General features: G+C 41.9%; 2 long non-coding RNA genes across 6 annotated transcripts in view; one reads left to right on the top strand and one right to left on the bottom strand.

Annotated features, from left to right (window-relative positions):
- LOC124174628 overlaps positions 1-23,254 on the bottom strand; it is a 71,264-nt gene that overhangs the window by 13,474 nt on the left and 34,536 nt on the right. For 4 of the 5 annotated variants that reach the window (XR_006868955.1, XR_006868957.1, XR_006868954.1 and 1 more), the window contains exons 3-4: positions 16,088-16,297; positions 15,543-15,745 (exon numbers count right to left, since the gene is read on the bottom strand). This is a non-coding gene — a long non-coding RNA (uncharacterized LOC124174628). Of the gene's footprint in view, positions 1-15,542; positions 15,746-16,087; positions 16,298-23,254 lie in introns of those variants that run through there. The other variant, XR_006868958.1, reaches the window with a different exon arrangement.
- Positions 7,980-23,254, top strand: part of LOC124174629 — a 37,087-nt gene continuing 21,812 nt past the window's right edge. Inside the window, exon 1 of the long non-coding RNA XR_006868959.1 lies at positions 7,980-8,128. This is a non-coding gene — a long non-coding RNA (uncharacterized LOC124174629). The remainder of the gene's footprint in view (positions 8,129-23,254) is intronic.

The following is a 23,254-nucleotide window of genomic DNA, read 5'->3' on the forward strand; positions in this document are numbered from 1 at the left end:
CACCACATAAGCTCCTAGACTAGTGTTGAGCTAATATTTGGTCCTGGCAAAGAGAAAGGGCTGTATATAGCCGGTAATCAGTGGCGTAACAACTACAGGGAAAAGATTTTGTGGCAGCAATGCGATCGCAATGCATTTCACTTCGCGTATCACGTGTCAAATGTATTCAAAAATTGAATCAATTTTAACAAGATGCAGGGAAAAGTTTAAAGTGCAGATTTATCGTGAAAATTTAGCATTCAGAAGTTTATTGAATTCGTTGTATAAGTATTTTCTTCGCGAAGCTTTGTCGAATCAAAGATACGTGATAGATATATTTTTTTTTCAATAGAAAACTTTACCATTCTTAATAAATCTAGGATAATTTTGTTCTAATTAAGGCAAATTTAATCAAGCACACTTGCTGTCGATTCGTAGGGTAAAAAATGAAAAAAGAACTTGCACATTTGGTCAAACCGTTGTTTGATAATTCAATAATTCTCGCCTAAGATTGATCGCTAAAGAACACGACAAAACTCTTGTTCATAATGCACTTTATACTACGCACGCTTATAGCTACGCCACTGCAGGTACAAATTTCCTGTAAAACCTTTTCAAATATTAGTACAAACTTAGGGAAAGAATATGTACATAACCTGTATTATTATATTCTTTGAGTTGGCCAGTGTCGAATATCACATGCTATACCTGTCTATGATACAGCTATCAAGTGATACGATATATGTTCGGATTATAATAACAAACATATACAGCTTCTGCATAAAAGTAAACGTCTACCGCAACAGACTGTGGAAAAAAAAATTAAAAAAAAGACATAAAGGAAAACCGGCGTTATGACTGCACTTTGATCTAGAATTCGCGTTATATCCACTACGAAGGTACATGGAACGAGATATTGTTATTTATACACGGACATTAATGGTGAACAGATTTCTTACGTAACGACATTTATATCACAAGCCATAATTGTTCCGATTATTACCTTTCATTTTTCACAACTTGTGTATAAGCATCGTATTCGATATTTGCGCAAGATTGTACGATTTTCGATTAATCCTGCAAACGTCCGTAACATTATTATCGAACACATATGATTTACGACTAAGGTTTCCTGCACCGTTCGACCGTAATTAATATAAATAGATTTCTTTGTTTCACACAGTTTTGATTCCAACGAATTTTGTTTATTACCTAGAGCCGAAGTTCGGGCACGTCTTGGCTTGCCCGCTCGCTTTATAACCCAAGAATTCTCCACATAACGCCACACAGGCAACTGTGAAAAAACCGTTGGTATAAGTAAAGAAAGCTGCGCACTGTTCTTTCGAAACTTGTATAAACGGTATAGATTATACGGTATACGCGACCAGCCTTAAGCGAGCAGCGATGGAAAGAAATAAAGAGAGAATGAAAAAGGGAATGGAAGAAAAAAATAAAACTTCTACTCAAATATATGTTACTCCACTGTGTAGAATACGCGTCGCTGTTATATATGCGTATACCGTGAGTGCGTGAACACTCCACTGTACGCAGGCATATATAGGAGATCGAAAGTGAAATTTATTTTCTAGCGTAACCGAGTAGCAGTGACTCTTTTTTCTTCTTCTCCTCTTCGTCTTCTTTCCTTTTATTATTTGTTTTTCTTGTTGTTTTTTGTCTCCTCATTTAAACGTCCGAGCACGTATTCCCACGTCATTTGAACAACGCGCCCTGCATTACTACACCCACACTTATATCGCGCTGTTTGCGTGTATGCGTAATTGTGCATAATCTCAATTTGGCTGTAGAGACGATGGTAAGATAGGGTACTCGAGGAGAGGTGAAGACACTGCAGGTGTATTCTAAACCGTGTTTCTTCCTCCATAATTATTACCAAGACTTATTGCGCAAAGTTGTTTGAAGTTTTATTGGTAAATTTTTAATTATAGATACCTCAATAATTAAATGACACTTGATGCAGTGAAATAACAAACGCACAGTTGTTAGAAATTTGAATTATTAATGACCGAATGACGGGAAAAAAATCTCTTAGCAATTTGGTAGTATTTTTAATTGCACAGAATATATGGGAATAAAAAGTTTTTTGTTTAAAAAATTTGGAGAGATCGTTTGTTGTAACAATGTTACGTGCAGCAGCATTGACTATTGGGCATCTTTTCCTCGTCTATTGGCCCATCGGCTCGTCACCTATCAGCATCTTCTATTTTTAGAAACTGGTACCTCGAGGCCAAGCCTCAATTGGGCAACCTCACTTTCATTTCATAGGATTCGAGTCGAGTAGAGTCGAGTCGAGTCGAGAGTTAACTCTCATACCGTATACTATCCTTTTGATGTCTCCCCGCTAAGCTGCGAGACCCCTTCTCATTTTTCTCTTCTATCATACGTCCAGGCTGCTTGAGAAATCCAGCCATGAATAAGTGAAGGTTGAAACGGTGTATTATCGGCCCGTTATAATTGCAGTCCTATAGGTGTAATGCATGTGTACCTATGTATCGATGTAGCATTGAACTATCGGGTAATTACACCCAAGTGCATCATGCGTGAAAGGAACACTGCGTCAATAAATTCATGCAAGAATGAAGAAGTTGGTAACCATGCTCCCGATATAAAATACTCAAGCAATAAAGAATACTCTAAATTTTCTAGATTCTTGCAGAACAGAAATTACAACTATTATTCGCCAAGGTGTAGGTATAACATTGCGCCGAACGATCACGCGATAATCAACATTTAAAATGCAAACCTGGTCAGGCTCGAATCTACAGATAGGAAAGATAAGGAAATCATTCAGCCGGATTCAATTTCAAGAAAAGTCACAGCTGAGTCTGGTGGAATTGTTCGTGTATAATTTGGCTGGTCGCTGGAAGGTGAGAATGCAGGTTTTGCATGGATATACGATCTACTCCACGTAGCATCTGTCCCAGAATTCAATTGTAGTGAAAAAGAATAACAAAGAGGGAAAAAAAGAGAAAAAAACATGAATAAAATTTGAAAGCAAAAGATCGGACGTCCTGCGCTCACTTTTTCTCACAATCAGTCACGCGCAAGGTTGATTCTATGATGGTAGATTACAGGAATAAAGCTACGGCATAATAAGGTCGAGAAAATTTCCGATAAAGACAAAGTGTCAAATTAATTGTGACCTGCCTCCTGAATACATACCCACGATCATCGAGCTAAATCGCGTCGGAATAAAATTACTTGTTGATTGTTTTCAACTTTCCTCTTTTATAGCATGAGATGAAAGATACCCGCAACAGTTTGGGAATTTTGGAATTTTGCAACAAGAAAATTTCTCTCGTACTTCTGCAACGTCCTTATCTCACCCCGATCTCTGACCACTGAACTGTGCTAGCCTTCTTGTTCTTGCTGCCGAATGTCCCATGACTCATCCCTTGGAGTTGCCACGTTTCTCCGGGTCACGGATTACCCGGTCCATATATGACCAACTTCCGCTATCGTCTGATAAGTTTCTGTCGTACCGCATCTGCGGCATGTTGGTTATTATACAGAAACACCACATTTGTAATCACCGATAAAATCTGGTATAGTTAACATTGTGATAAATGTTCAAAATTTGAGTTCGGATAATCAGAGTTCGGGTGCAAGAATCGATGCTTCAAAGGGTTCAGAGCCTAGGTATTCGAGTTTCATGTACAACCTGCCAACCGACCGCGAACAATGCGAATCTTTGAATCGAAACACTCGCTTTGGCGGTGTACTTAGCATCTGCTTCTAATTGCATAATTAATTATCGACCTGGGTATAACCGCCCAACCGACTCCCTTCCTGCCTGTGTAGTAACCATGCAGGCCCGGTTAATTGAACACATTCATGCAGCTACTCTGCAGCACCGACCACACACAAGCTCGCATTACGGTTCATTCAGTATCAATCCCGCACACGAGCGTGATAGAGAACCGTGCCGATCGCTGATCGGTGATTGTAGAGACTTTCCGTTCCTATCTGATCTATACGCAACATCAAAGGTGCCGACCTTGAATTACAAATTAAAATCTTTCACTAAACGCGAGCATGATCAACGCGTTTTTCATGATTGTTTTCAGTACACAAAGTACGCTTTTCTGTTACTGTAATCAGTCTGCGAACGCGCATGCGCGGAGTACGGAAAATACCACTTTTAAATCCTAGGAGTGTTGAAAGTCGTCTTTTCCGTACTCCGCGCATGCGCCGTCGCGAACAAATCTGACATTACGGGACCCTAACCTCAACTTCGTGCTTCGTGAAGAAAAGCGTAACGTACTCTTGTTATGTAAAGAATCGTGTGCAACAAGGAGATAACGGTCTTTTCGACTCGCGTATTTGCAACATTCGTCTTTGGCTAACCTACAAACTTACGTTCGGCCCGAAAAGACCGAGTTTGCTTCATTGTTACACAATATACTACTACACTTCCCCTGCCACTCCGCTCTAACGGATTAGTAAATAGAGGTATTAACGAGAGAAGGAATGAGTACGCGAATGTGACAGAAGCTTGCAGTGCGGATGAAAAAAGGCACTTGAAGACAAACGCGATGCGATCGTGATTTTTCAATCCCATGCAGTAAGATTGGTAAATTCGTATAATTGGTGATACGGCATTGAATATAAACGTGCAGCTTACCGGTACATCTGTGTAAATGTAAGGAATTAGTTACTGCGGAAGCAGAACTAAAAATCGATTATGCACAAGAAAGTAGTATTTTCAGGTATATGACGATGATGATATCTACCGCAGGTGTCTTAGAATTTCATTGATTCCTCATCACCCCTAATGAAAACGACACGAACGATTGTTCCCGCAACCAATAATGAAATAGTTTCGTAAACCGCGACGTTTCTGAATTTTTATCAGCAAATACCAACATCAGTTAATCCTTGACTCTCTCTAATCACAAATTTGTCCGTATTACCTGCAACAGCGGAAGTTGCGTCTATCTCTACTATCTAATTCGTAAAAAAATTCTATACATGAACAGTAAAATGTGTCTCGACATTTTCAATCCCGGTTGCATATAATACATCTCATTTGCCACATTGTCTTAATCAAATCCATCCCATCGGAGCTGGTACTACACCCCGTTGTAACCCTTTGTCGAAACAATACATGAATATAATCATGTCGTAGGGAGGACAAGCATGAACTAAGGAGCTAGGTTACGAGATATGCCTCGGATGCTTCGAGCAGCGTAGGGATGCGACTGCAAAGACCCCCGCAGTTAGCCAGGCACAATGGAACTATGGACCGACTCGCTCTTACACGCTCCGATGCAGCAGGGCATGTGCCTAGATATACGCGGGTCTTCGGTAAGGACTAAGGGCGCACATGCATCACGTTGGTACCACGCGAAACGATGGCGAGGTGGGGGCACCACGTGACTACCCTTCCTTCCAGGACTGTCAACCATCCCTGACGCGTAGCGCGAGCACGTGGCTCCCCACCATCTTACGGAGAACGAGGATTAAGCGCGAAGGCAGTGAGGGGCGGCTGGGGTCGATAGCTGCTGGTGTTGGTTGTGTAACAAAGGAACCTGCACCACCAGCTCTCGTGTCCGTAATACTCGCAGGCCTCCTCCAGCGGTTTCTTCTTTTCATCCAGGATAAGAACGAGGTACTGCTGCTGATGACGGTGCTGATCACGATGATGGTACTCCGCATTACGTGCGTATTTTTCACCGCGTTACAAGCAGGTCGCGAAATTTTAGTTGGGTAATTCAACGTTTCGAATCAAACTTGCGCAATGAACACTTATACTTCATGTACCTCTTCGACCACTGTCGTGTCCTCGTCCAGGATGACGAACCGTTTATAGGTCGATAACTGTACGATCCTCTCTCCTGGACTGCGAGAATTTCTTTTACTTTAGGAGTCGATCTTACCGAGCTTCACGGGCCATCAAAAATTCCTTGGTCTTTGAACAGCCGTTAAACCGAATCTATTATTCCAGAATATTCACAATTACTGAATTGACCCTGATAAATCTACTTTGTTTCCAACTAGAACAATCTCACGAAACAGGTATATGCCATTAAGTATATTTCGCAAAGCATGATCAAAACGTCAGAGCCGGTTTGTGCAATAACTTATAGTTTTACTTACACACCAGTATAGTTACATAGGTGTAACAGGCGATTAATCATGAGTCTGAATTATCGCCTCAGTGGACAAGGACGGTTGTGTCTATGTGTCAGATATCCCTTCACATGTATGTATAACCGCAGTTCGTCCGTGTCTGTGTCCATGTACCTAGATTCTATCCGATATAATGCATGATAAATTCTCCTCCCCACGACGCACACACGCGTTCAGACGTTACACGTACGTGAAGCCTGTATGGGGAGGCTGCAGGGTGCTTAGAGCCAGGCTAACCCTTCCTTCGGCACCCCGCTCGCTGCATAATATGGTGTATAGAAACATTCAAGGAAGTGCACCTTGTGCGTATCGTAGATTACAGTATCATTATCTGTTTCACTGTCACTGATTATCATCTCATCCTTCTTGTCCTAGTTGAAAGATTCTTAAGCTGTTGGGTTTTAGTAATTTAACATCGTCGATGAAGCGGAGGGTTCCTAGAATTATACATGTACCAAGATTAGTATATTGTGTTACAAGTGTGGAAAGTGAGCGATTTCCGACGAGTGTGCAGCGTGAGCTGAAATCGAGTGCTGCAATTGGTCGAGTACTAATGTAAACGCAGCATAAGCCAATTAGGCGGCCGCCGTAGGCACACGAGTCAAATATCACCCATCCGCACATATACAGTATACACGCGATATTTTTTCTAACACCTGTGAAGGAAAATTTGATTTGAGAGGCAAATGAATGTAATATAATGACTTAGAATAAGTATATCAAGGGCAATCAAGAGGTATAGGCCGGGTTTCGTAAACCTAACCTAAATGCGAAAACTTCAAGTAGAATTCAGCCCGACGGCGTCACTGGCGGTGCGTAAAGTCGGTGCGTTAAAATTAAGTAAGTGGAAAGTGCGCATGCACCAGGAAGGCCATAGTGCGTAAAATAGAGAATTTGACTTAAGGAAACAGGGAAATTTACGCACACTCCACAGGTTTAGGAAACGTAACTTTCCAAGCATGTGTTGGGGGAAGATTATATAATCTCTGGATTCCACGACCCTGAACGTCGGCTTACCTAACCGACCTACTGAACTTCCCTGTAAGTTGGAAAAAAAGAAGAGAAGAACAGAAAATTAAAAGGTACGAACGCAGATCGTATTACGCTTTAGTAGGTATCATACATCATATACACGATAAAGGCGCGTGAGAAAAGTACAGCAGCATTTATAACATGCAATTACAACCGTGTTAAAAGTGAGTCTGTACGGCAGTCAACATAGGTACAGTGAACTTGACATTGCGGCAGAGAGAGAAACATGATTTGCAAATTCATGTTGCGGGCGTAGCGGGCCTCGCTTTCGTCCTCGCGTTCTTTTTTTCTTTCCGTTTCATTCGATACCCTGTACAACGTTTCCTTAAAACACAGGAAGAGCAAAAGGCAATGCTACATGGGATTCAGGACACTACGGACCTGCAGTGTTAATGCGTGATAGAGAGAGAGCGGGAGGAATTAGTTTGCGGGTAAAACAAACCGGTGAAAATTGTAGAGCATGTCGTAGAGCCGCGAGGATAAAGTGCGTGAACTAGACAAAGACTATAGTCCTCGACGAACTCCTTCTTCTCATCTGCTCCTCCTTTCTGCTTCTCGACACAAAGGCCCCTTTACACTTTGAAGAACCTCGTCGTCCCCGTCATTGCGGTACGCAGACATATATGTACGTGTGGAATCGACAAGGACCACCTGCTACCAGAGGCTCGGGCTTTCCGGGCATGGAGCGATCCAGGACTCTGGAATACAGGGGCGTTCGGTTCGAGTTAGGGTAGAGTGAAGGACGAAGAGGGGGGGGTAGCTGCGCGAGCCGGCTGCGCGATGAGCGGAAACGGTTTTGCCGCGCGCGCCGTTAGCGCCAGTCGGTGGTAGAGTCTAAATTCCACTGGTTCGTTTTATGCGTGGCATGTCGCTTGCGAAGTAGATGGACAAACTGAGACGGACACCGAGCGAGAAATCTGGAAACTTCAGAAGGACGTATCGACGAGGGGGGGCGTTGCAGATCAAGGTATGGGAACAGATTTCTTTGAACGCAACCACCCGGAGACACCCGCAAGAAATTTCAAAATCCCTGCAGTTGCGCCACTTTCGAGCCCAGCCAATAACGCGAAATATTAAACTCACGTGATACCTGCACTCTACTCCTACGGTCCGATCGCCAAATTCAAATTCAAACGCAACGCGTCTACCATCTATCCGTAATTTTTATACCAATACACACGCGTGTTTTGAAAAAAGCTTTACATTGGGCTCAAAACGCATTGCGGAACAAAGAGTGGGGGCAAACTGGCACCGCCGCGATGAATTTACGATCGCATTTAACCCGATCGCGGTAATAAAAGGCTTCGTTATTGTGCAGCGATTTTTTCCACCACTTCTTCAAATCGTGTTTCCAAATAACGCTACATGGTACCTACTATTTTCGAGTATTTTCAAACTACTCAAGTCCTTCAGTACTTCGATTTATTTAGTATTTCTTAGCCGATCATCGAGTCACTATTTCACCATTCTATTTAGTATACCCTTGACGTTCCAGCTCGGATGTGATTGTTCCATGGGCACACGGGTTACATAACCAACAACTCTCTCCACCCCCCACCCCCCTCTGCCCCTCCTCCTCTTCACGCGCTCACTCTCTTCTTTTATAGCAGATAAGACTCAGTCAGCAGCTTATCTAAACCACGTGGCCATTAGGGCAATATCGGTGAACGTATTAGTGTGTACGTACCCACTATTAAACTATAGCAACACCACGCAGGTGATACAATACAAACATCAGTGCATTCACTGTGAAAGGCTTAGCTTTAATTATGTTATGCATTAATTACGACATCGATTTTAATCCAATATGAAGCTTATATTAATCACCTTTGATGCGGATAAATTTTCCGATACTTGCGAACAGTCTTACGCAAGGGAAAATAAGGAAATCGAATAAAACTATACAAGTAGTATTCCACGAATACAGTCACCGTCACATGAGTCTTGTAATATATCATATATAATATCTCTAATAGCGTATACAATTAAATCGTATAATTAACGCGCTCGAGCGATTCGACATTTATCGTACCGTTAATTCCACTCGTCCTCCCCCCCCCCCCCCCCCCCTCCTTCAACTCCCGAGTCGTTATATTGCATCCTGTAGAGATTTTCTTCCATTTTATTACCCCACATTTATCGATGAAAGGTTTTTTTCGTAGTTTATATTTGTTTTATATTCCGTATTACGAGAATTAGTGATTCGGTCGTAGAAGTCCGTTAAGCTCGAGGGGCGAGGGGAGGGGGTTGCGCGGGGGAGCAAGCAAGGTAATTAGAAGTTGGCTATGTTCGTCGACGCTTATAGTGCTTGGACCACCGGAAGTAGGGAACCACAATATGATTGCGTAGTTTCCTGCAGCGTGCGTTACCAGCTTTACACACGAGTTTAATACAAACTCCGTATGCCACGTAAGATAGAAATTTCATGTAATGCATTAGCCGTATTCAAGATACTCATGAGATTTGTGACGAAGTTGAGAATTCTAGTATAATAACCTATCTAGGTTACAGTTGGTCGTGGTGCAAGGCAACTGCTGCAGACTACTATGCTTACAGTCACTGTACCCTCCATTCCTAGAATTCACTCTCTCTTCAACTGCACAACTATCCGTATATACACGTCGCTACAGTATAATACGTAATCATTAAATCACCAGTTTCCCTCCCCCCCCCCCCCCCCCAATCATCCTTTTCGACCTCATCAGCTACATTTTCCATCGTTTCTCTACGGTTTCATATACACGATCCAGCTATCTTCATATTTCGTAGAATTGTATGCATTCTTTTTTCTCTCTCCTCAGATGACGAAAGAATAAACGTCTTTTCCCGCGAGATCAATTCCATCCTTCATGTACACACGATACATATACACACAAACTTGTAATACCGTTATACGTAATAACTCATTTCCTTTATTGTGTATGTGTATCATATACGTATATATTACATAGTATAGAAAGTCGCTGCTGTATAACAGTGTGCGATCGCGGTGGAGCTGCAGTCGCTTGATATATGAAGTGATCAAATTTACTCTTTATTCAAATTGAGCGTACATATGCACAGTCTGCAGGAACTCGAGGAATCACCTACGGGTACACAAATTGATTTTCGTGATTGAGTATTCGGTTTTGTCCGAGAAAATAAAATCGTAGGTATACATATATTGCAATACCCGATCTTCTATAAATTATCTTGTCCATGGATTTGATTAAAATTAGCCAGAATACGATATGTGTGTATCTGAAAAACTTTAGGAATATATTATTACGTATCATAATAGAAATTGAGGCCATGCGAGAATGTAAGATTCAGTCTCTAAAAAGTCTTTAATATACTTTCATCGTTTTGTACATACGTAGGTATATAATACACATACATGTAGACACTTCGTGATGCAAAATTTTAGAAAGCAGTCGAAAAAATAACGCAACGCATCTCATATTTCCTTATGGCAATAGTAATACGCGGCGGTAAATAACATCTGGAATTATTTATATACAAATCTGTACACACGCGAATCTCTTTTTTTTTTTTTTTTAATTTTTGTCAACTTTACTCATCTCATTTTTTTCCTCAACTTTATTCGGTGAAATTCTATCCCCTCTTGTTCTACTTTATTGCATTAATATATATTGCGTTTTTAAACATCTCGTGAATAATTCGTTCTATGTCCCACACGACCGAGCGCACCTGTTTTCCCTACGTTCTTTCCATCCAAGTAGAGGGTAACCCTTTCGTGCGATGAAAACTCGTGCCTGATATGCTCGCGAGAATACTTACATAGATGCGACACCTAGTTTTGAAAATAACGCGACTTTACAATACGTAATTTGATTTTCTGCAAAGAATCGTCTAATCGTTGTTCAGGTTGTATATGTATACGTCGGAGATTTGGGACCGGAAAGCAATCTAACTGTACGTGAAACGTGCGGTTTGAAGATATAATTTGTCTTGGCGCGTGCAGTAGATGATAAATAGAGGAAAATAGATTGGCGGGATATTTTATTGAATATTTCATCGCCCCGCTTTCGTACTCCTGTAGGTAATCTAAAACAGCCGAGTGACCCCCTTCGTTTATAATTATGACGCGTATAATAGTTGTCTTGTCTTATTCCGTGTCATGGCAGCAGCACTGCAATGGTACCAGTAGCAACAGTAGCAGCGGCAGTTCGTCACGGCGTTAGCGATGTGTAGGTATAGGTTATATAAAACAGAGAGAAGCGTTGCTCAACGAGCCTAGGCCTGACCCAATTGGCGCTTAAATAGCCCGCAGTGGCGGCCGTCACACGGTCTTCCGCCAGGCACGATCAATACTCGACGGTGTCTAAACGCGCGGCCTGCATCTTTTATGAGATACACATGCATATATACAGTAGGTACGAGTATGTGCGTATAGTCGTATATATGCCTATGGATTTCTCAACACGATTTCCCAAGGAGCGCGTAGATGGTGAAAATTTCTTCCCGTCTGCACCGCAACAAAATTCCGCGAATGACATTGAACACGTTCGAACCGTCCAACGGTTCTGTTTGAACACTGTTTGAGTTGATTTGCAATCACAGGAATGGAGTTAAGATTGTAACGTGGAAATTAATCGAGCGATGTTCGTTTTTATTTTATTTCTTTCCATTGAGCGGGGAAAGAATAAAGAGATAAGCTAATCAACGGATGAGTTTCAGCGCTATGCGGATAAAATTGAAATTCAGCGAGTGTAACGGGCAAGGCCGACAAGGAAATGACATCATGGTTGAGATCGGCGATAACCTTTAACTCTCGGTTCTACCATATCTTGACGTATTTTTTCATCGTACGTTCTTGTAACGAGTATCGTGTGAGGGCAACCCGTCGTTCGTGTTACATGCGCGTACATTTACTGTGATTATAAACGATCCTCGTGGAGCGACACACGCGGCTTCGTGGCCTCCACTCGGTGTAGAATATGGTATGTTACGTACGTAACAGTCGACACGTGCAGCAGAGGAGATATACTATATGTGTATGAGTATATATACGAGTTGCGTATTTGGATTTCTTTATGTACACGCACAAACCGCGGATATAAAATGTATTTCTAAGGCACACAGAGTGTGTTCAGCTCGTTAAATTGTTACTCGGGTTGGTATTTGTTAGGGGCTGAAGTTTGTAACATTATTGTAATGATGCATCTTTGAAAAAAATCGTTATTTTGCAACTTTGGGATTACTTGAAATTCAGTAAACTGTTAATACAGCATCAACAAACTCGAATTTTGAAAATTCAACTTCTTCAGGTATTCTAAAGGTGCCAAATATTGATTCTTGTTTTACCATTTAGATACATTAACGTTACCAACTTCAGTCCTCGTTTGAATACTGGATAATGTAGAATTCAGCTCCTACGCCGATGTCTGTTATTCTCAACTACTACTGTACGGTGAGCTACACCGTTAACAAAGAGCACTGATGTACTGCTGCTGCTGCTGCTGCGCGGTACACCTAGCTCTACTTACTCACAATGGGACCAGGTTTCGGGTGACCGTGTCGCGTGAGAAACATACCGAAACGCGTCCCGATTATTACACGTAATACAGTGTACCCCGTCTTCTTTCTCCAGTTCCAACACGAACGTCGAATATCTTATAATTTTCGAATCGCATAAATTAAGTAGCGGTTCGAAGAAGAGGAGGAAAAAAAAGATACCGCCACAGGGCCGATCTCGATACCCCGGGTTGCGAAAGAAATAACGAAACAACGAGAAGTAGCTACGAAAGGATCCTCTCGAATCGTTCAAGTAGATACCTTTCATTATCCCGAGGTGAGCTTTACCGCAGGTCAGCAATTAGCACGCTTGGGATACCCCCGTGTATTCATATCGCATATGTACACGCTCTTTTATTGGTAGCCGTGTCGAGCTTGCCTTTGCGTTGATCATTTATGCACAATACATACATATCGCGTGTAGCTTACACGCAATGCGTGGAAACACATAGCAATATACTTACAAGCAGCCAACTTGTGTGTGCGTGAAGAGAACTGGGGATTTTCGTTCTTTCGTCGTTTGTCTCCTCCTCTCACTCCCTCTCTTGCACACACTCGGAGAAGAACAAAGAGCCGCGTCGACCGGCAATGCGGCAGCGCAACGCGCATGCGCGAGTCGCTATGTGAGTCAAGGACGACACGTGCGGCTCTGAGCGACCTACTTACAGCCTCACTTCGTGCAGGATCGGCCCGCTCTCGAGCAGCACCGAACACGAAAATAGGACGCGCACTTGGTACCAGTGGCTCCTCCCCCGTCGGCACTACTTTTTTCCGCACCGCAACGTTTTTTCTTTTTCTTCTTCTTCTCACGTAGTTGTTATCCTTTTTCCGGTTATCCACTTCATCCACGGAAACTCCGCGCGTAGTTTACAAGCGATACGCTCGGTCGTTGGTATAAATTTGAAATTTCTCATGCGTTACCTTCGCTTAAGATTCGGTTCTGAAACACCGCCATAGATTTCGTGAATAGACTGAGAAAAGCGTATTGCACTCGATATTTTTATCGAACCTCACGCGTATCGAGATAATCATCCTCGCATATCATTGCTACTTTATACTCATGGAGATATATTTTTTTCTAACGGTATAAGTTTTCTCGATCGGCGAATGAACCTGGTCAGAGCAGTGTGAGTGGCTGGCATGCCTGAGTACCGTACAATATTACAAGCGAGAGGATTGCGGCGAGTCGTGGCATGGCATGGCATGTAGCAATCAGCAATCAACGAGCGAACGTGTCATGAGATACGGAGTAGTAGCCGTACCCTCCTCGGTAGGGACCCGAGTATTATAGAGCACGAGATTACGGAGTGGGATTCGTAGTAGTGGTGGTATATGGTGGCATGGGCGTTAAATAGCGATTACGAAATCGCTCTCTTTCTCTCTCTCTCTCTCTTTCGCTCAGATAGGGAGTGGCGGAAATTACTATGGCAGCGGCCATTTTACCGTCCTACTTTCCACGTGGGAAATCGATGGAAAAATAGGTCATAGATGGCCGCGTGCGCGCGCGCGCTTTTCGGTTATCTCTGTGTAGGTGGCGTGGGAGGGCAAGCAAAATTTGTGCCAGCTTGAGTAGGGGCGGAGGGACTGGAGTCCGGGGCCGGGGTCAGTGGCGGAGGTGGAGTTGCTACGATCGGGAATAAAGGAGGGCGGAGAGCGAACGAGTAGGGGAAGGAAAAGGCCGTATTGCGGTGGGGCGATGCGATGGGGCGGTGGTCTTTCTGCGCGTTTCGTTTGGCAATCCGTGGCACTTGCTTTTCGGAGTTCGAACGGTGAGCACCTATCGCATTTTCCCGGGCCGTTGACCGAGCGCGCCGAGTGCCAGCACGTCGCGCGCCCCTCAGGGGGGTTTTTCCTACCCGACGAAAAACCGGAAAAAAAACCATCAACGAACGAAAATTATCCGAGCTATTTTCCCCCTCCGAATCACGGTCTGAACGTATAAGTAGAGCGCATTTGACGCGTGGTACGACCAGTTGCCGTTCAACCGCGCTTCGCGCCTGGCGTTCTGCTATCCGCGCGTCATGTCATGTGACTCTATCTCGCTCTCGCTGTCTTCGTCTAGCGCGCGCGCGCGCGCGTGAGCCAACCAGGAAGTGAAACCGAGTGGTGGTGGACCAATGAGAGTGCGATATTTGTGCGAGAGTGCGCAAGGCTAGCATCTGGGTGTCCGGTGGTGGGAGATTGGCAGAGTGCGCCGGTGGCTAAGCGGAATACAACATCCTCGTTCGCCGCTGCCCGTCGAGGGGGTCGGTTCTCCGCGATCTGCTGCCTCGCTCGCAGGTTCTCTTTATCGTGCCCTCGCAGTACCGCACGTAACACGAATAAACTTCCGTCGACTTGTACGCAATGCCGGGAATTCACGCTGAAGAAAGAGAAAAAGAAGTCGGTCAATGGGCAGCAGCGACTAGTTGTTAATAAAATATAACAAGTTAAATTACACAAATAATGTGATTTTTCTATACATTAATAACCTTCGATAAATGATTTTTAATAAATTTCGTTATCGCATTCTACCAAAAAACCGTGTTAATATACCGTGGAATAAAATTACAGAAGACTACGTTGCGCGCAAGTGGTTCGGTTGAAACGGTATATAATTAATTTTATATCTATTTACCCGTTTTTTTTTTTTAATCAGATCTCACCTCTTCACGTACATCGAAGCTCTGTAATATGCAGGCGACGTTCGTGATCCACGAAATTGCTCTAATATCTAACTACTACGATCGAACTTAAGTCGGTGTGCCGCGCGTGAAGAACACGTACGGAATTATCGGCAACCAACGGTACTTCCGCATTGTTCGAATCTCACAACTTGGCGAACGAGAGACGCCATCTTGAATGCATCAAGTGGGTCACCGCGATTACTGACCACAGCTTTCTTCTTTTATTTTCGGATCGTAATTCTGTTCGAATTCCGTCTATTGCGTACACCGAAACTCGTGAGTTGTTGTTTTGTTTTTCTCAGTTTTGTTCCGGAAGACTGTTGATTACGGTACCTGTTCCATTCACAGTAACTGTGGTTCACATCCCCCCCACCAGCTGCACCCACCCTTCACCTGCAGAACTGGAACCAGTAGCAGTGCAGTTTTAAAATGTATACGTATACATATATATAATATTCGTGTGTTGTTGATGACCTAACGTGAAATTAATGTCGTGAAAACTGATTGTGCGCTGTTACATTTATAGAGTAAAACAAAAAGCAAAGATGAGAAAAAATTAAATATAAAACTGCGTCGCGTCACGGAAGAATAAGTAAATATTGGGAATTTACTCTTGTGCATAGTAACTGGTAAAAAGAGAAGAAGAGAGCGATAAAAAAAAAAGAAATATTTGAAACGTGTCATACACACACGCACGGAGATGACGTTTGCAAATGTGTATCTATATATTTATCTAACTCTACCTATTGCCGTCCGTTGTTCTTCTACTGGGTAAAGATGGCCGCCCGGTTCGCCGTAGCTGGTGGTGTGGGGCAATCGAGTAGAGTGACGCAATCATCACGTGACGAGGCCGTGGCTAGTCGTCTTTTTAGCCAGGCTAGTGTGTGATCTAGCATTTTACCGATCGGACGTCGAAGGGAAGGACGACGAGTTGTTCTCACCCGCCGCAGCAGCTAAAGAACAAAGAAGACATATATCGTCCGCTACATTTTTATATTCCGTCGCTGGGTCAGTGGGGGTGAGAAACTGGCTTGGCTCTGCTTTAGCAGTCAGTCTTTTTCTCTCTCCTATCGACACAATGACTTATCATCCGGCAGAGGTACGCCCCGTTTTTTTTGTTTTTCTGTTCTTCTTACGCGTATATATGTAAATGGTATATATATATATACACATATAATGACTGTATTGGACAGAAAAGATGGAGTTGTGCCCTGTCGATGCTTTGCGCCCAAATATTCGAGTCACGTGTACGATAGCGTGATTAAAGGCCAGACTCAGCAGTGAAAACTGTGTTTCCTTTGCTGTCAGAATTGCAGAGGCTCTGGAATCATGGAATCCACTGCAGCGAGTTTTAGCCAGACATCAAATGAAAAGATATTAACATTTCAAGATATACGCTCCGTAATTGGTAATTCGTTAGAAGAAAAGTCCTGCGATATTTATTGTTATGTATAAAGCAGTGTGTGTGGAGGTGACGATTTGCCTGTGTGTTCTCTTGTACGCAAAATCGGAATAACATTACCAATATGGAAACGCAAACGGAGATAATTATAATAACGCTGATACCTGCAAAGGTTGGTTTTTGGTGTATGCTGCAATGAACCATTCTCTCGAAGCTTGCCCCGCCAACATTATCGTACCTACCGCGTACTTTCTAATCCGTTGAGTTGGTACATGCAACGTACCGCGTTGTATACTTTCGTAACAAAACGCAACGCTGCATGGCGGCAGACGTGGTAGTGGTAGCGGAAGGCGATTCCGCTCCTCGGCATCTGTGTCGAGAGTAAAAGTCACGTAGTTTCGAGTTGTCCCCTCAAATCGGCGGGAAAATAAAACCGAGCGTGGGTCGGTCGATTCCAGAAGCATTAGTTTTGCCGCAACTTCTAACTCAACCAACATGATCGCGCACTGTTCGGAAGATACAGTATATGTAAATACGCAACAGCTATACAATGTGAGAGCTGGAAAGTGAAATTGAGAAAGATGAAACGAACCGTTCAGAAAACGTATACACACCTTAGAGCGGCAACTCGCACTCTCGAAACACCGGCTTTCCTCACGAGGCTGAAGTTAGTAACGAAATAGCGTAACGAAACATTGACGGGGGGAAAAAATCACTAGTTTGCAATTTTTTTACTGATTTTGAAGTGCCTAAGTTTTGCAAATATGAATAACATGTGCCTTATTACAATTTACTGATTTCAGAGATTCCTAAAACTCCGAAATAACCGGTTTCCCGAAACAAGAATCATTGCAGTAACGTCACTAACTCAGCCTCGTCTTTCCTCGTAATTCTTCTTCCGACGCTTATTACACGTATACCATGCATCTCGAATATACATAGAACTACTCAAGAACAAAACGAGCAGCATGTGTTTGCGTTGATGTGGGGGCGGGGGGGGTTTGGCTGTGTGGAAATCTGGCGCTGGTTCCACTTCGTGTGCGAATGACGCTGGACGATCGGGGAGGGGGGATCTTTCGAGCATCTCTTTCGCACACGTAGGTATGTACCGCGTATGTGTGCAGATGTGCTGCCCGGTACGCGGCGAGAGAGAAGACGGAATTTTTTCGGCGAACGTATATTATACGCGTGTGCGGAGAACCGCCATTTTCTTCTTCTCCTCGGACCGGCCCGAACCGACCCAACCTGACGCCGACAGAGTACGACGGCCATCTTTGCCACGCGGCACCTAGGAAATCGAATATTTCCGAGGCGCCGATACACCCGTTTACCTAACCTCACCTAACTCTAACCCTAACCTTACCACCTACCGTTCCGCGAAATCCTTATGCACATGCACACGCGTTGACTTTTCCAGTGCCCGCGGATATGCATCGGAAATTAATTTTTTTTATTGTAATGGCATGGTGTGTATTATATCTTTTTGTACGGTTTTGGATACGTGACTTTCGTAATTCGTTTATTTATCTGCATCTCAGTATACTTGGAAATTCGTGTCCACTCCAGATTGTCTTCTAGTACAACTAGGGTGTGACTTTCTTCCGCGCTATTCCCAAAGAAAAGAAAAATTAATTTGACATATTCACTAAAATTTCAATTAGTTCGAGCTGAGGTTATTATACCACTCTCGATTTCAATACTGCTAATTTACGATAATCGAATGGCTGCAAATATTATCAACTGAAAAAGTTCAAAGCAATATCGCAGAAAACACATCGCGCATACCAAGCATTAAACTGAAAAATTTTATACAATTTGTTCAGACTTTTATACTCGGTGACGCATATTGGTATGGAACTGTATGAAACAACCGCACAATGAATATTATACGATAACTTGGTGATAGAAACTTTTTCAAGGAAACAAATTAAAGCCTGAACTCCAATTTGTAATTTGAGTCTTCGATTAGGCTTCCAAGATTCTTGGTTACAAAGATATTCGTGTTTGAAGATCAGGCAGAAATCGTACGGTTCTTAGTGGTTTGAATAACAACCATATTCAATACTACCTTCCGAAGTTTTAGGTTACATTGATGAATCAATTATTACAATGCACAAATTATAGTTCATCTTGAAAAGCGGAACGAAACATTGTTCATGATCACAATTCAAATTGATCGTTCCATCCTCTCCGGACTCAGACGCATCGTTTGGATCGTTTTCTGTTTTTGTTAACATTAATTCCACTTCTTCTAATGATCCAAGTATTGTAGTTCTTTGTTTTTAAGTGATACCCGACGCTTTGTGAGTCATTGTCATTATAGGTCCGAGAGTGAAGAGGAATCTAATGAAAATTCTTGATTGCATAGTGATTTATGAAGATTTCGAATTCAATGCGTAAAAGGGAATTTACGAATTTCAAACTCGACAGAAATTCATACTATCTTATTATAATATTTTCTTTGAGGCTTTGATCACAAATCTTGTACTTTATCTGAAAAACAAACGCCAATACGTAAATTACCAGAACAAGTAGAATAATCATTGTTTAAAAAAAGCCATGAAACGATCAAAACGATGAGTCTAATAAAACAATTTGAAAATATAAATGATTTCAAACTATTTGACGTGCAATGTAATGGTTGTTACATCAAATAAATAAATATGTGTTTTAAAATGTCCGATTTATTTCATCTCGAAATGCAAATATCTTTGTAGCAGTTGACAATCGCCAACTATTACAATTTCGTATCTACGATGACATTTCATCATTTCTACGTCGTCAAACAAAGCTATTTAAATTCTATTGGAACAAAAAGGGCCTTATTTCGTCAATTGGTAAAATTATAACTGACGATGATTTCTATAGGAACCAAAATGGCTATGCATACGTAGCATTGGAAAGGGAAAAGGAAGTAAATAGACACAGGCAAAACTACGAAATTCTTGGTCGATTATTCCCAACAAAAACTTCATGAGATTCGAAGTGATTGAAACCGTGTTCTCATACGAGTGCTCGTTTCTGTCTAACGAAAATGTCAATAATTACCCGAAATTCGTACGCAAGCATTTACTTATCTTTTACTTCTGTTAGGGTTAGTGTACCAGTTATGAACACGTTTAGACCCAATTATTAACCCTTTTATTTTGCAAAATTATAAATTAACCGGACAAATTGTGCATTCCTCGATGACTAAAACCAATTGGTCGAAAGTTAAGGTCGAAGGTTAAGCGTAAAAATTTGGAAAATTTCGACTGGCCGTCAAATGCTTAATTTAAGTTTCACAGCGTATTAATTTTCTCATACATGTCATAATTCGCCGTGGTATACACAAGGTGTGAGTGTGTGTGTGTGTGTGTGTGTGTGCGATAACCGGCGTCGTCCAAGGCCTCCATACACATACACGCCAAGGGTAATGAAATTGAAGTCCATCATGATACGTTCCATACATCTATTATATTACATAAGTAATACAAACGAGGCGTGTAAAAGACATTAAAATTATAATATAAACAGCGAGGTCGCGGGCACCGATGTCGTCGACACTCTGTAATACATATTACATATATGTTACATTGCGCCAGCAATAAATTTAGAAAATTGAATGGGAAATTCAAAAAATTGAAACGCAATGACGATATAATTTAATAATAATAACAACGACAGTAATTATGTTATACGAAAGGGCAATTCATTTATTGTCCAATTCTAACAAGACCACCACCACCACCGAGTGGCCGATTCGAGTCGTCCACCTACGTCTATGTATAATCGAAGCCTTATCAGGCAATGGGGAAACGGCGAATTCTGCGTGTAACACGCGCGTGTGTAAGTGTGTGGAGAAATAAACACATATCGTGCAGATGTAAAGGCACAACGCATCGGGACGCTTTGCCGGTGTGCAAAATCGTTGACCGTGAGAATATTCAACTCGACCGTTCTTGCGGCGAAGCGCGTGCGGCACGTGCAACGATACGTAAGTATGCGTTGCTCGTGCGTATGTTCTTTTTATTTTACACACGCACATACGTGTCTACACATTAGCGCCGTATGCGTATAATGTATGTATTATCTACGCGATCTATGGGGCGAGTGTTTAGGCGCAGCGATAAGATTGCCACAAGCATCCGCCGTCTTCTAATTCGCAAAACCAACTGCGCCCAGGCGCCGTTTTTAACCGTTCGTTGGTGGCCACCTAGGAAGAATTCTTCCTAGTCGTACTTTTTCTGGAATGGTTGCTCGACTCGATTTCTCGTTGTTTAGTCATTTTTATTTATTGCGTGACTAAATATTTTATTATTCCGACTGTCGGGATACCGAAAAGAAACCTCAAACTAGCTGCCAAGAAATTTTTAGAATTTCTGCTCATTCCTAAGTAGGTAAAAAACAGCCCAGAACGAATTCCTCCTAGTTGGCTAACGAAGGGTCAAATCCATGGATGATAAAAGTACGATTAGACTGCATACGAGTTAGAGTATGTATCAAAGTGTAGGATTTAAGTCGAAAGAAATCTTTAGAATTGTTCTCTTCTGTACAATGTATGATTGTGTACACTGTTTAAAATAAATGTGTTTTTAACTATTCAACATTGCACCGTGAATTTCAATATTATCACCTTTCATCTTATCTTGCTGAAATGTTTATACATTGGCAAGCGTATTTTTATACATCCTATTTTATATGCTTTCCAAAGTTCATCCGAGCAAGAATTTCGACCAATACTCGTCCTACTTTGGTCGTAATATCGTCAATGAAGTTTTTTCACAAGTTTACCTATCCGCAAGGAAAATATCTATTTCACTATATTGAACAAAAGAATAAAATGTAAATAAACTAGGAATAATTATTCTCGTTTGAAATCTCTAACGTACGGTATTTTAGAACGAATACCGATCACGTTTAGCTGCCGAAATTCACAGAGCGTCGCGGAATTCGCGGTACACGTAATCTATTTTTAGTTACTGTAATACTATATCTACGTTAAACCCAGGAATTTCTATGTATCTAAAATAGGCATTCGCATCCCTGCACATGCTGTTTGTTAATGAATAACTACAAGTACGTTACATGCGTACCAAAAATAAGGTCTCGCGACATAAGCTAGCAGCTACGCGGTCCAACACTAACAGACAATCTTTCATCTACACAGTCGCATTGGAATTCTGCAATTATTAATTCGCAACGATTGTGCGAATTATAAGCATTGAATTGCGGTTATAATACGTAGGTATATATTAGGAATGTATTAATACGTTGCTCCGATTAGCGTTCTATTTGCAGATCGCAGCACTTTTCACTTCATGTATCCTGCCAGTTATACGTATCATTTCCGCCGTTTTAGTCCAACGACCTTACGGAGTGAACTGCAGGCAATACACGTATGTACATATATACATATCCATATATATATCCATATATATGGGCTATTCCGCGTCAACCGGATCAGTCATCTCTCAGATATTTTTTTAATTTGGCATGTGGATTGTGTAGGGGGAGTTAGATTTTTGTGCCAAAGCGCGAATCTCATAATGCAAAATTCGATTTTTTATTAACAATAACAAATTAGACTCCCATTTTTTTCAAAAATTCATAACTTTGGCAAAAAATTAGATACAATATATTTTTTTTTTTCAAATTACGCGGAAAGCTCCATAGAATTTAAAAAAAAATACGAAATGGTAAAAAAAAGTTGTTATCAATTGTTTATTTAACAATTAATTTTTCAAAGATTTTTAAAACAGTGACTGACACGATCAAAAAATTTTTTTAAAATTCTGACATGTTTCTTGAACTGTACTACAACCTGTGAATTAATTCCAGAGGGGTGTTTTTTTTCGTTTTTGAGTAAAAAATCATTAAAGGTGTCGATGCGCGTGAAATTGCGGCGCGCCGAGTCTCTACGTAATGGCGGGCGGCCGATTGCCGTCCACCGCTACCCCGCGGTGGCGTCGCAGCGTTATTTCAGAGTCATTTTCACGATGTAGGACATGATTGAAGAATCTGAAAAAAATACTGTACCTTCACAGGGCCTGCTCAAAGCGATAAGTGAAGTTTCAGGAATGTGTTTTTCACCGTTTTATTACAGAGATTCAAAATAACGGTTACACACCATGAGAGTGCACATAAATGATAATAATTACATAACTTGCTACTTATTTTAAAATAAAAACACATTCTTCAAACTTCACTTATCGCTTTGAGCAAGCCTTGTGAAGGTACAGTATTTTTTTCAGATTCTTCAATCATGTCCTACATCGTGAAAATGACTCTAAAATAACGCTGCGACGCCACCGCGGGGTAGCGGTGGACGGCAATCGGCCGCCCGCCGTTACGTAGAGACTCGGCGCGCCGCAATTTCACGCGCATCGACACCTTTAATGATTTTTTACTCGAAAACGAAAAAAAACACCCCTCTGGAATTAATTCACAGGTTGTAGTACAGTTCAAGAAACATGTCAGAATTTTAAAAAAATTTTTTGATCGTGTCAGTCACTGTTTTAAAAATCTT

This window comes from Neodiprion fabricii, chromosome 2 (assembly GCF_021155785.1).
Source record: "Neodiprion fabricii isolate iyNeoFabr1 chromosome 2, iyNeoFabr1.1, whole genome shotgun sequence".
Taxonomy (NCBI): Eukaryota; Metazoa; Arthropoda; class Insecta; order Hymenoptera; family Diprionidae; genus Neodiprion; species Neodiprion fabricii.